This window comes from Battus philenor, unplaced genomic scaffold (assembly GCF_028537555.1).
Source record: "Battus philenor isolate CCGP_79_NKW_IND1 unplaced genomic scaffold, ilBatPhil1.0.hap1 SCAF_17, whole genome shotgun sequence".
Classification (NCBI taxonomy): domain Eukaryota; kingdom Metazoa; phylum Arthropoda; class Insecta; order Lepidoptera; family Papilionidae; genus Battus; species Battus philenor.
The window spans coordinates 6,296,886-6,307,820 of NW_027181679.1; the positions used below are offsets into that span (position 1 = coordinate 6,296,886).

Consider the following 10,935-nt stretch of genomic DNA (forward strand, 5'->3'; position numbering starts at 1 on the left):
TATATGATGTGTCGTAACTATTTGTATTATTATTAACCCTTAACTGCTCGCATTTTCGCGTATCGAAAAAATGCACTTGCAACGGTTGGAACCTCCCCGCACGCCCGCTAGCCTAATATGCGCTAAAGAACATACTTTAGTACCGTTTAGGCTGCTGCAGGTGAAGACCACGCCGCTGCTCTCTTGAGCCGTGATCCCGTGCGAGTACTTACGTAACTTTTTTGAGAAAGGTAAGCTTTTCATATTCTATTGTTTGTTCAATTTCTATCGTTTTACTGGTTTAGAATTTTTTTTTGTATTTTTCGTTCAAATATGTTATTTACATAGGTCTTTATTTATTCCTCAGTTATCAAACATGGATGCAAAAGACGAACGTATTGCACATTGGCTACTGGATGTACCTGATGGCCAAAATTCCAACCAGTTCCCTCTTTGGATTTCAAAAAACAATGAGCATGGTATCCTATGTACCAAGGCTAAATAAATCTGTGATATTACTGTCTTCAATGCAGACATTGACCCAGTGTCTGGTGATAAGAATAAGCCTGCTATAATTACTTACTATAATAGCACAAAGGGTAGAGTAGATACTAATGACCAATTGTGTGGGACATATATATTATTGGAAGGAGAACCAAACGTTGGCCATTAGCAATATTTTTTTGAATGTTACATGCATAAATGCATTGGTTGTTCACAAAGCGAACACAAAAAATGTTCGTACTCACGTGAGGCGTCTATTCTTGGGACAACTTGCAACGGAACTTGTTGAAAGTTATCAAAAACGTCGAACCAACGTCAACGCAACTCCAAAAATAGTAAAAAAGCGGCTATTGGAAGTACATGGTTTGGAAACCCCACCTGCTCCACCTGCCACTAAACGTGGGCGGTGCTATAATTGCCCGAGAAAGAGTGACCGAAAAGTATCCACAAAATGCAGTAGATGTAAAAAATTTTTGTGTTATGAGCACTTCATTGTTTACTGCCAAAACTGCAATAACGATGATTGCCATAGTTCCTAAATATTCATGAAATTTTAATGCATGATCTCATGTTGTGCAAAAATGTTCCTTATTGTAGAAGTTTATATTTTAGTTATTTTTATGCCTTAGATTTTATTTTAAGATGTGGTTTTTATGTCTTATAGATTAAATAAAGTACTTTCATAATTACTATTCGCTTATTTCATTAAAAAAAAGAAATCATCAAATTTCATCCATACAAATTGGGGTCACCACGGACCCCGTGCGAGCAGTTAAGCGATTTTATTCGTGCGAGAAGTTAAGGGTTAAAGCGCCTGCCCTGTTGTCCTAATCGACGACAATGTATAATAATATGTACAGTGACAGTTTAACGTCTAGCGAGCAATCTTAATCCAAATGAAATATTACAGGGTAAATTTGACTTCAAAATCATCTGGCTGCTGTAACCAAAATGAACGAAATATGGAAAAATTTATAAATATTTAACTAGTAAAAATTATTATTTTTCCCATCGTCTTCTTTTTTTAACGAACTAGCGTTTATGATAATTAAAGAACAACTTTATGAACATTACCTATTCTTCCCACAGCAAATTCCCAAGAATAAGTGACAGTTGCAAAAGTAACCTTATTGTTTCCAAGAATGTTTGTTTAACACGTTATTAAAACATCACTGCCTTTAACCATCTTCAATGTAATCAGATTAGTTTATGATTTATTTGGAATAAATTTGGGTTAATAACCACATTGTATGTTTTATAATTATACATACATGCAATCCGAATAGCAGCTACCAGAAGGTTGAAGAAAGAAGACAACACACCGACGCCGATACCAACGCCATTAACGGAGAACAACAGCGGAGACAGCAGCAACACGATCAAGTCTCACACAACGCACCGACGCGCCGGGAGGCGAATATAGTATAGCGTTAAGAAATTTTTTTTAGTCATTTTTTCATTAACGAGCCCTGAAACCGTCAAAGTTGTAACAGCCCCCGCAAGGCTAACAACGGATCCACCATCCAGAATACAGAGAATTTAGCCACTCGCCGATTTTTACTGTTGGCGTTGAATTGTCGCTAAAATGCAATCAAGCATTGTATTGTGCATGCGGTGAGTGAATTATTTTTGTGTTAAGTAATTTTTTGTATATATAGTTTATTGTATTATGTGGTTAGTGATATCATTCATACATGAAATGATTCAAGTTGGATGTATTTTTGGAAATGTTTATTACTACACTGTACGAATGTTATAAAAATCTACTTAATTCAAAATTACAAAAAATTGCAATGCGTTGCGATGACAAAACTGAGAAGGACCGCTTGCGCAAATCGGAAAGTTGAAAAAAAGGTAAATATGAATATTAAATATTTCCTATTTTTGCTGAGACTTGTTCAACGATTACTCGTACAGATTCTTTATAGCCTGTTGCTAAAGTGCTGTTGATTCATGTCTCCGTTTTATTTCTTTGAAAGTGGGAACAAAACTTGCGTATCACGATGCGCACGAAGAGAGGCATGAAGGCGTTTTCGGCCTATCTGTTGAAGTCCGAAGAAGAACGCTTGGATGCTCTGTTGGTAAGTTCCGCGTACTTCTTTACTTTGTTAAGAGCATTGATAATTATATACATTTATATAGCCTATATATTGACGTATAAAAATTACTGTAGTAACACCGCCTACTCTGTTACAGGTATCGATGGGGACGACGCTACAATCGGCAAGAGAACTGTTAGAAAATTATGACGTCGTTCCCAGGGAAGCGTTTCAAGCACTGAGAGAACAAAACGAAGTGTTGTACATAGAATGTGAGTATAATTAAATACTATGTTATTTAATTGAATACAATTTCTGTTTTTAAATAATATGATCTTTCGTTCGTTTCATTCTTACCACAATTCTTCTGTCTTTCCCTTTCGCTCTGTAATGCCTTTTGTTCATTCCTCAATACTCTTTTACATTCATTTTTTTCTTCTTTTTATTCTTCTTTTACATTCATTCATCATTTTTATTAAAAAAAGCAGTTCCTTTTCGTTAGTTCCCGTTCTCAGATCTGTGAGAAATATTTATAAGTTAATTGCGGCAGAAAACATGTTCAGTTTACAATTGTAGGATATTATTTCTAAGATTACCTTAATTGTATTTTATAAGTTATAGCTACAAAATATCTTCTGTATAAAAAAAAATAATAGGTAGCAATAAGTGAAAATTCCAATATGTTTGTAAATATTTTGTAGCTAATGTTTATTTATTTTAATAAAGTTTTTAAATTACATCTGCTCGTTTAATTTCTGTGTGTATACATACATCTCCTGTTTAGTTTTGTCTAGGTGGTTGGTGGTTTAGGTGTACTTAGAATCAGATGTTGTCCACCAATTTAAGATTTTCCATGAATAAACAGTACTTAAGTATTTTTAACAAACTTCTTTTTAAAGCCTCAGTGCACGATAATACAAGATTCGGAATTAATTAGTTTTTTTTTTACTAAATATCAACCAGAAATGTAGACATATTATAATCAATTATACATATTTTAAAGGGACATATTTATAAAAACGAAATGTAGTCTTTATAATAATTGGAGAACGGTCCGCCCTCGAAACTGTCGCAAGATCGGACACCCTTCATCCTTTAGTGTTGAGAGTGAAAGATAATGTTATGAAAGTGAGAGAAAAGGGGAATCACGTAAGATTATATTGGGTGAAAGCGCACACGGGGATGGAGGGGAATGAGAGGGCGGATCAGTTGGCCAAGGACGCGGCCCTAAAGAGTAAAAGAAGACCGGAATATGAGAGATGCTCCATTTCATTCGTCAAGCGACAACTGAGATTGGAGTTGCTCGACGAATGGAACATGAGGTATATAAAAGGAACGACGGCTTCAGTGACAAGAACTTTTTTCCCGGACGCCACTTTAGCCTACCGCGTGCTCCGCAGTATCGAGGTGGACACGGTCTTGGTCCAGCTCTTCACGAGACATGGGGGGTTCTCTGAGTATCTCCACAGGTACAAGCTCATGAAGAACCCCTTGTTCTTCTGTGAACCGGGCGTGGACCAGACCGTGATCCACCTTGTGGCCCAATGTCCCGCATTCGGAGGACTCCGGTTCGGCTTCGAGTGCCGGTCTGGCGTAAAAATCAGGGAGGAATCAATAGCCTCCCTGATAAGCGAAGAACAAAGCAAAAAAGAGTTCCTTCTACTCTGTAGAAAAATAATAAACAAAGTCATAGATAAAATAAAAAATTATAAAATTGTAAACAAATAAGATTAACTAAGATAACGCAAAATAAAGTGATAAAATTAAAAAAATGTGATATAGAATAATAATAGAATATAAGAAAATGTAAAAAGTAATGAGGAATGAATGAAAGGCGATACAGAGCGAAAGGAATATACAGTAAAATTGTGGAAAGAATGAAACGAATGAAAGATAATATGACGTATGAAAGAAGAGAAAAAAAAATAAAAATGTCCGTGAAAAATAAATGTTAACTAGTCCCTGTCCCAAACCAGATAAAGAGTACGCAATAAAAAAAAAATTACGGTTGTAGTACAATCTACCAGGCAGAGCTGCTGACTTTGATGTATGCAACAAGGTACGCTGCCAGTGGGTCGCTGCAGAGCTGTGCAATTCTCAGTGATTCGCGGTCCGCTCTAGAAACTGTCTCAAAACCTGACAGTCTCCATCCTCTAGCGTTAGGCATAAAAGGGCATTTAATAAAAGCGAGAGAGAGTGGAAAACAGGTAAAACTGTATTGGGTGAAAGTGCACGCGGGGACGGAGGGAAACGAAGGGGTGGACCAACTGGCGAAAGATGCGGTCCTTAAGTTAAAGAAGAAATCGGACTATGAAAAGTGTCATATTTCCTTCGTCAAGCGACAGCTCAGACTGGACACGCTTGGCGAATGGAATAGGAGATACATGGAAGGTACACCGGCTTCAAAAACCAAGATTTTCTTCCCGGACGCCGGAACTGCGTATAGAATACTCCGCCAAATTCAGATGGACACAGACCTGGTTCAGATGTTCACAGGGCACAGGGGGTTCTCGGAGTACCTCCACAGGTTCAAACTCATGGAGAGTTCTCGTGCACCAGCTGTCCCGTGTTTAGAAGGTATGAGTGTGAGATGGAACTGTATACGAACATAAAGAGGGAAACAATCTCCTCTCTAATATGCCACGACCAATCACGAAATCACGAAATTTTATTAAAATTGTGTAAATATTATTACATATTCAACGGTGAGTATACAATTAAACAGTGAGTAGTAATAAGACCTAGCTTACCTCTAATACAAGATAAATTAAGTACGTAGTAAAAGTCAAATATTATTATACAGCAGTAACTAATTCAAGAAAAAATATAAGAGTATAATCGTAAAAATAAAGAAAAGATATAAAAATTAACCAAAAATGTAACTTATCATAGCTGAACTGATAGAGAGAGAGAAGAAAGAACTAGACGAAGAATGAAAGAAGATGAAAGAACGGAATGTAATAAAAAAAGAGTGGCAGATATTGTGAAGTGTGGCAGTAGAGAGAATGAATGATCATGCGAACTATGACAGAAGAAATAAATTGAGAATATGAAAAACTTATTGTAAATATAAATCCTTAACTTTACACACGTTTGGGGAGTACGAGAGGCCGTCGGGGCCATATTAAAAAAAAAACCGGTTGTATTAATGTAAACGGGACCTAAACTTCTCAGTTTATTTGAGGAACTAAATTTTGCAATAATGCCTCCCGCCCCCCGCACCCACACTATTCCACATCCACCAGCCTACTCACAGGGCGTCTACTTCAGATTTAGCCCGCATCAAAAATGTCGCGTTACTCGTTAGATCAATCGATGCGCTTCTCGAATTGAAATGTGACCACAGGCCAGTTTGTCAGTTTGTCCATTATTGCATTGTAATTTTAACATATTATTTTCTATGGTAAATTTAATTTGAATAATTAAGTCAGTACAAAACTAGGTGCAAATTTAATCTATTCCGAATAATGAATTAGGCCAATGTCCTAACTTTGTTTTTCCAGTTTTAATCACGTAATTTTGCCCAACTTCTTAATAAATTGATATTGTGTGTAGTGATTTGCTTGAACATTTAAATACATATATTATAAAAATGAAGAGTTTGTAAATAATTTTATTTCGACGAATTCTCCTCAAGCCAATGATTTAGACGGCGAATAAATCCTTAGTTATATTTGACGATCGAGCTTTATCTAAGTTCGTTAGCTTTCTAACTAACGTAAAAATGACAATCCCGATGATAACTCGACTCAATCCAAGTGTTCCGAGATTGCATATTAGCTTAAATTAAAAAATATGTAATATTTGGTATGAAGGCAATGCAATAAAATGGTAAGATACTTGATTAACACTGACATATCACAATGTGAACACAAGCACTAGCGATTAATTCATTGGGCAGATAACATTTTTAAAAAAACACACTGAAAGCGTTTCAGTTTAATCTACAAGGATGAATAGAAAAAAATATTTAAAAACCTTTTCTTCAGGAACACGACCTCGTCATGAGCCAAAATAAGGACGACACAAATTTGAATACGCCTTTATGTTCAATATTCAATTTACTATCTGAACGTTTACAACGTAATCAAATTACTTATAAACGTAATCAAAAAAGTTGTTTTCCAACTGGCTTTTAAATCCTCAACATGATAGAGGTGGCAGAACGCTTATTAATTCAATTATTCATATTCAGTGATGATCGTCGTTGCAAGTCTTTGTGGCCGTTACATTCGCTACTCGCAAGTCACTCCGCACCGCTGAGGGTGCGCGGAAAGCGCGAGCTGAGAGTGCTAAATACGATTTATTGGATATAAACATATAACAACGTACACTCGAGATTTGTCTACGACATCGAATTAGTAATCTATCCTAGAGGTGATCTGAAGGCAGGCCACATTCCGCGAATTACATAAAGCCACTGCAGCCTTGAGGTTCCTGTTCGAAGACCACGGGCCGGCAAGTGCAGCGCAGACCGTCCATTCACAAAGTGGACACACCGCCTTGTTATGGTCATCGGTCCTATTTGAAATCCGTGGGCGAAGCCTACGTCCAACCATAAACATCATACGGATGAAATGATGATGGAGCTGATGATGTACGCAAGAAAGTAATACATCTTAGTTTTTAGTTTATAGTGATAACAGAAATTAATTCCTACTTATTATGACACCACCGACGTCACTTTCTTTCTTAATATTTTTATTAGACGAAAATGCAAAACGTTTTTATGTTTACCTCTTTTAATATTATATTATTTATTTTATAGTTTATTATAGTTTACACCAATAACCTTTTCGGAGAATATAACGATTGGTTTAGAATGAATACCCTAATATTTTCAATTTTTAATTTATTTATAAGACTAGTAATGAAAAGTTTTACATTAACGCACGTCTATTAGGTCGTTAAATAAGTAGGAAACAATATAGATGTTCAAATATTATTTACTTATATTTTTAATACATTCCCACTACGGGACTTTTCGACTTTTGATTTTTACAATCCATTGTTCATGTCGGCAATGTAAAGAGGATTAGCGGCTATTGTGATAAAAATATTTTGCCCAGTAACTTAAATTTTGCACAGATCAGGTATTTAAGTGGGTGTTCATGAGCTTAACAAGCAATTTGTAATTGCGATCAGTTCAAGCAGGGTGTGTCAGTGCCACTGTCAATAATGGAAAGTCAGGTTATTTCCAATTCCATATTTTTATTGTTTGTAAAAGACATTAGTTTTATAATAAATTAAAGAAACGAAAATGATTATTCTCACATTAATCAACATGTACTTTCTTGCAGAATCATTCTCTCGCATCAAATGCCCAAAAACGAAAACGTGGAAGGCCAGCGGGGAAGAACAGACAGCCCCTGGACAAGGCAAGTGCTTTTGTCTATTAGTAAGACAATTTATTAATATTTACTTTTCTTACTGTTACATTACGGTACAGTGATGATGGCTATCGCTTATTATTTGTATATGTATAATTGATGTATCAATTTAATTTTGGTAACAAAATTAGGTTATTAATTTCAACTAAGCTTTCTTGGTGGATGACTTATTTCATTTATATTTTCATAACACCATCTATTTGTATAAACAGGAAGAAAGAAAGGCTCGCAATGCCCATTATGAACGGGAGCGGCGTGTTGGAATTGCAACGGCGACAGCTGAGCTGGCTGATGCGGCCGGCGTGGATCAATCTGTAAGTAATTTTTCTTACTTCATTATTATTTTTACTGCATCTAAAATTCTGCGATCTTGTTCTATTTTGATGGTTATATTAAAACTTGATGTTGCAGGTGTCGATGTCTGTTCTCTTGAACACGGCATTGCACATTCTAAGCCAGGGCTCAGAGGTTCCATCGCCATCAGCTGAAACAATGAGGAAAAGAAACCTCAGCATGAGCAGAGAGAGTGAGTATATATTTTTTCAATGTGTGTGATATATTAATGTAATTAACATTTTTATGATAAATTTCTCAGTGTTCGTAAAATCTTTTGCTCGTTAATTGTTTGTTGGATTTAGAAATATTTATTATTTAATTAAATAAATTATTTATTCAATTAATCATTTTAATTAATTAAAAATTTAGTTACCCCTTTTCTTAATCGTGTTAATTGTATTCAATTTGTACGAGTTTGACGGTATCTGCCCTGGGAGGTTTTGGCTTAAATTGCACTCTATGGGGCCGTACATGCAACAAGCCGTACCGACACAATAAGAAATCATTTCCGCGTTTAGTTTAAAACGAGTTGAGAAAGAAAGAAAATAGTGGACTTCATTAATTTAATAAATCTAAAAGGGTTTTGTGTTTTATTTCAGTACAAGACTTGGAGCGTTTCTTGGAAAAGAAAGAGAAACGCACCAAATAGACACAAGCGTTGGAAAATGTAAGTCACGTAAATATTATTTTTATTACTTATAATAATTTTCTTTTTAAAGCTTGCTATGTATGTGTGTATATTTAATTAAATTGGATAGACACCGTAGGTCTCGGCAAGTTTTGATTTCATTTACGCAGTTGTTGTTAGAGGATTGACAGGAAGCAAGTTTTTTGTTTATAGAGTGGGTTTCACCTTTGCAATTCATGCAATGCTAAATAACTGCTTTTCTTAATGTATTTTGATCATTTTCTTTTGTAAATTTTAGAATGAATCGTCAAGCAGCAAAGGAGAACGATAGAATAGAGAAAGAACGAATCCAAACGATTTCGATGTATTGTTTGATGTAAATTGGGACATATAATCTGACCAAATCGACCTGAATATCGACACTGCTTTGACAAGCGGCCGGTTAAGCATTTTTTAGTTATGCGCCCCACCAACTGCTTTTTATAGGCGCTTTTTAATTTTCGTCCAATTCATGTAATAACTACACGGTCTTTTAAATAAATACTTTATTGACCATTAAGGAAATCTATTCGAATCAAACATTTTTAGAATGGCTTGTTTGTATATATGTATATTTTTAACAACGTGTATAAAAAATTGCAGAGTGTTGCGATGACCAAACTAAGGAGGACCGCCTGCGCAAATCGGAAAGTTGTAAAAAAGGTAAATATGAATATTAATTATTTCCTATTCTTGCCGTGACTTGTTCAACGATTACTCGTACAGATTCTTTATAGCCTGTTGCTCTAAAGTGCTCTTGATTCATGTCTCTTTTTTATTTTTTTTAAAGAGGGAACAAAACTTGCGTATCGCGCTGCTCAAGAAGAGAGGCATGAAGGCGTTTTCGGCCTATCTGTTTAAGTCCGAAGAAGAACACTTGAATGCTCTGTTGGTAAGTTCCGCGTACTTCTTTGCTTTTTAACAGAAATGATAAACATGTACATAGATATTGCCTATATATTGACATATAAAAATTACTCTAGTAACACCGCCTACTCTGTTACAGGTGTCGATGGGAACGACGTTACAATCGGCATGAGACCTGTTAGAAAATTATGACGTCGTTCCCAGAGAAGCGATTCAAGCATTGAGAAAACAAAACGAAGGGCTGTACATAGAATGTGAGTATAATTAAATACTATGTTATTTAATACAATTTCTGTTTTTAAGTAATAATATTCTTAAGCAACTTTGCATTTTAACAACCGAGCACAAATGACACAGGCTCAAACATATTCATGAATATCACGTTATTATAAAGTTAAAATACAATTCGATATTCAATCTCATATTTGAACAATGTCTTTTTTACAGTAAACGACTTTCAAACAGTCTTCGGGACATTCGAGTGAAACGTAACAGTTACTGGAGATGTGAGTTTATTTTATTTAATTCGAAAGAGATTTTGTAGTTATAACTTATAAAATTCAGTTAAGGTAATCCTAGAAATAATATCCTGCAATAGCAAACTAAACATGTTTTCTGCCGCAATTAACTTATAAATTTTTCTCACAGATCTGAGGACGGGAACTGCGGGTAGCAATAAGTGACAATTTTGTTTGTAAGTATTTTGTAGCTAATGTAAATTAATTTAAATAAAGTTTTTAAATTACATCTGCTCGTTTAATTTCTGTGTGTTTACATACATCTTCTGTTTAGTTTTGTTGGTATACTTATAATTAAATATTTTCCACGAATTTAGGATTTTTCATGAATAAACAGTACTAAAATATATCTAACAAACTTCTTTTTAAAGTTTCAGTGCACGATAATACAAGGTTCGGTATGAATTAGTTTTTTTTTTACTAAATTTCAACCAGAAATGTAAACCTATTATGATCTATTCGAACAAATTAGAATTAGAACAAATGCATTAATTGGAAAACTATATCAGTTAATTACTATAAGATACTTAATTACCACAATATTAAAAGACAGAAGAAATAGACATTAGCTGTGGCCTTCGTCCTCAATCATTTATAAAACTTTTCTTGACACTGTTTTTTACGTGCTATCCACA

The 10,935-nt window shown here is 35.0% G+C and overlaps 1 long non-coding RNA gene across 1 annotated transcript; it reads left to right on the top strand.

Annotated features, from left to right (window-relative positions):
• Nucleotides 1-9,776: 9,776 nt before the first annotated feature.
• On the top strand, nucleotides 9,777-10,485 carry LOC137920081 (uncharacterized). Its single transcript, XR_011106750.1, has 3 exons — nucleotides 9,777-9,807; nucleotides 9,922-10,036; nucleotides 10,230-10,485. It is a non-coding gene; the product is annotated as an uncharacterized lncRNA (long non-coding RNA).
• The last annotated feature ends 450 nt before the right edge of the window (nucleotides 10,486-10,935 follow it).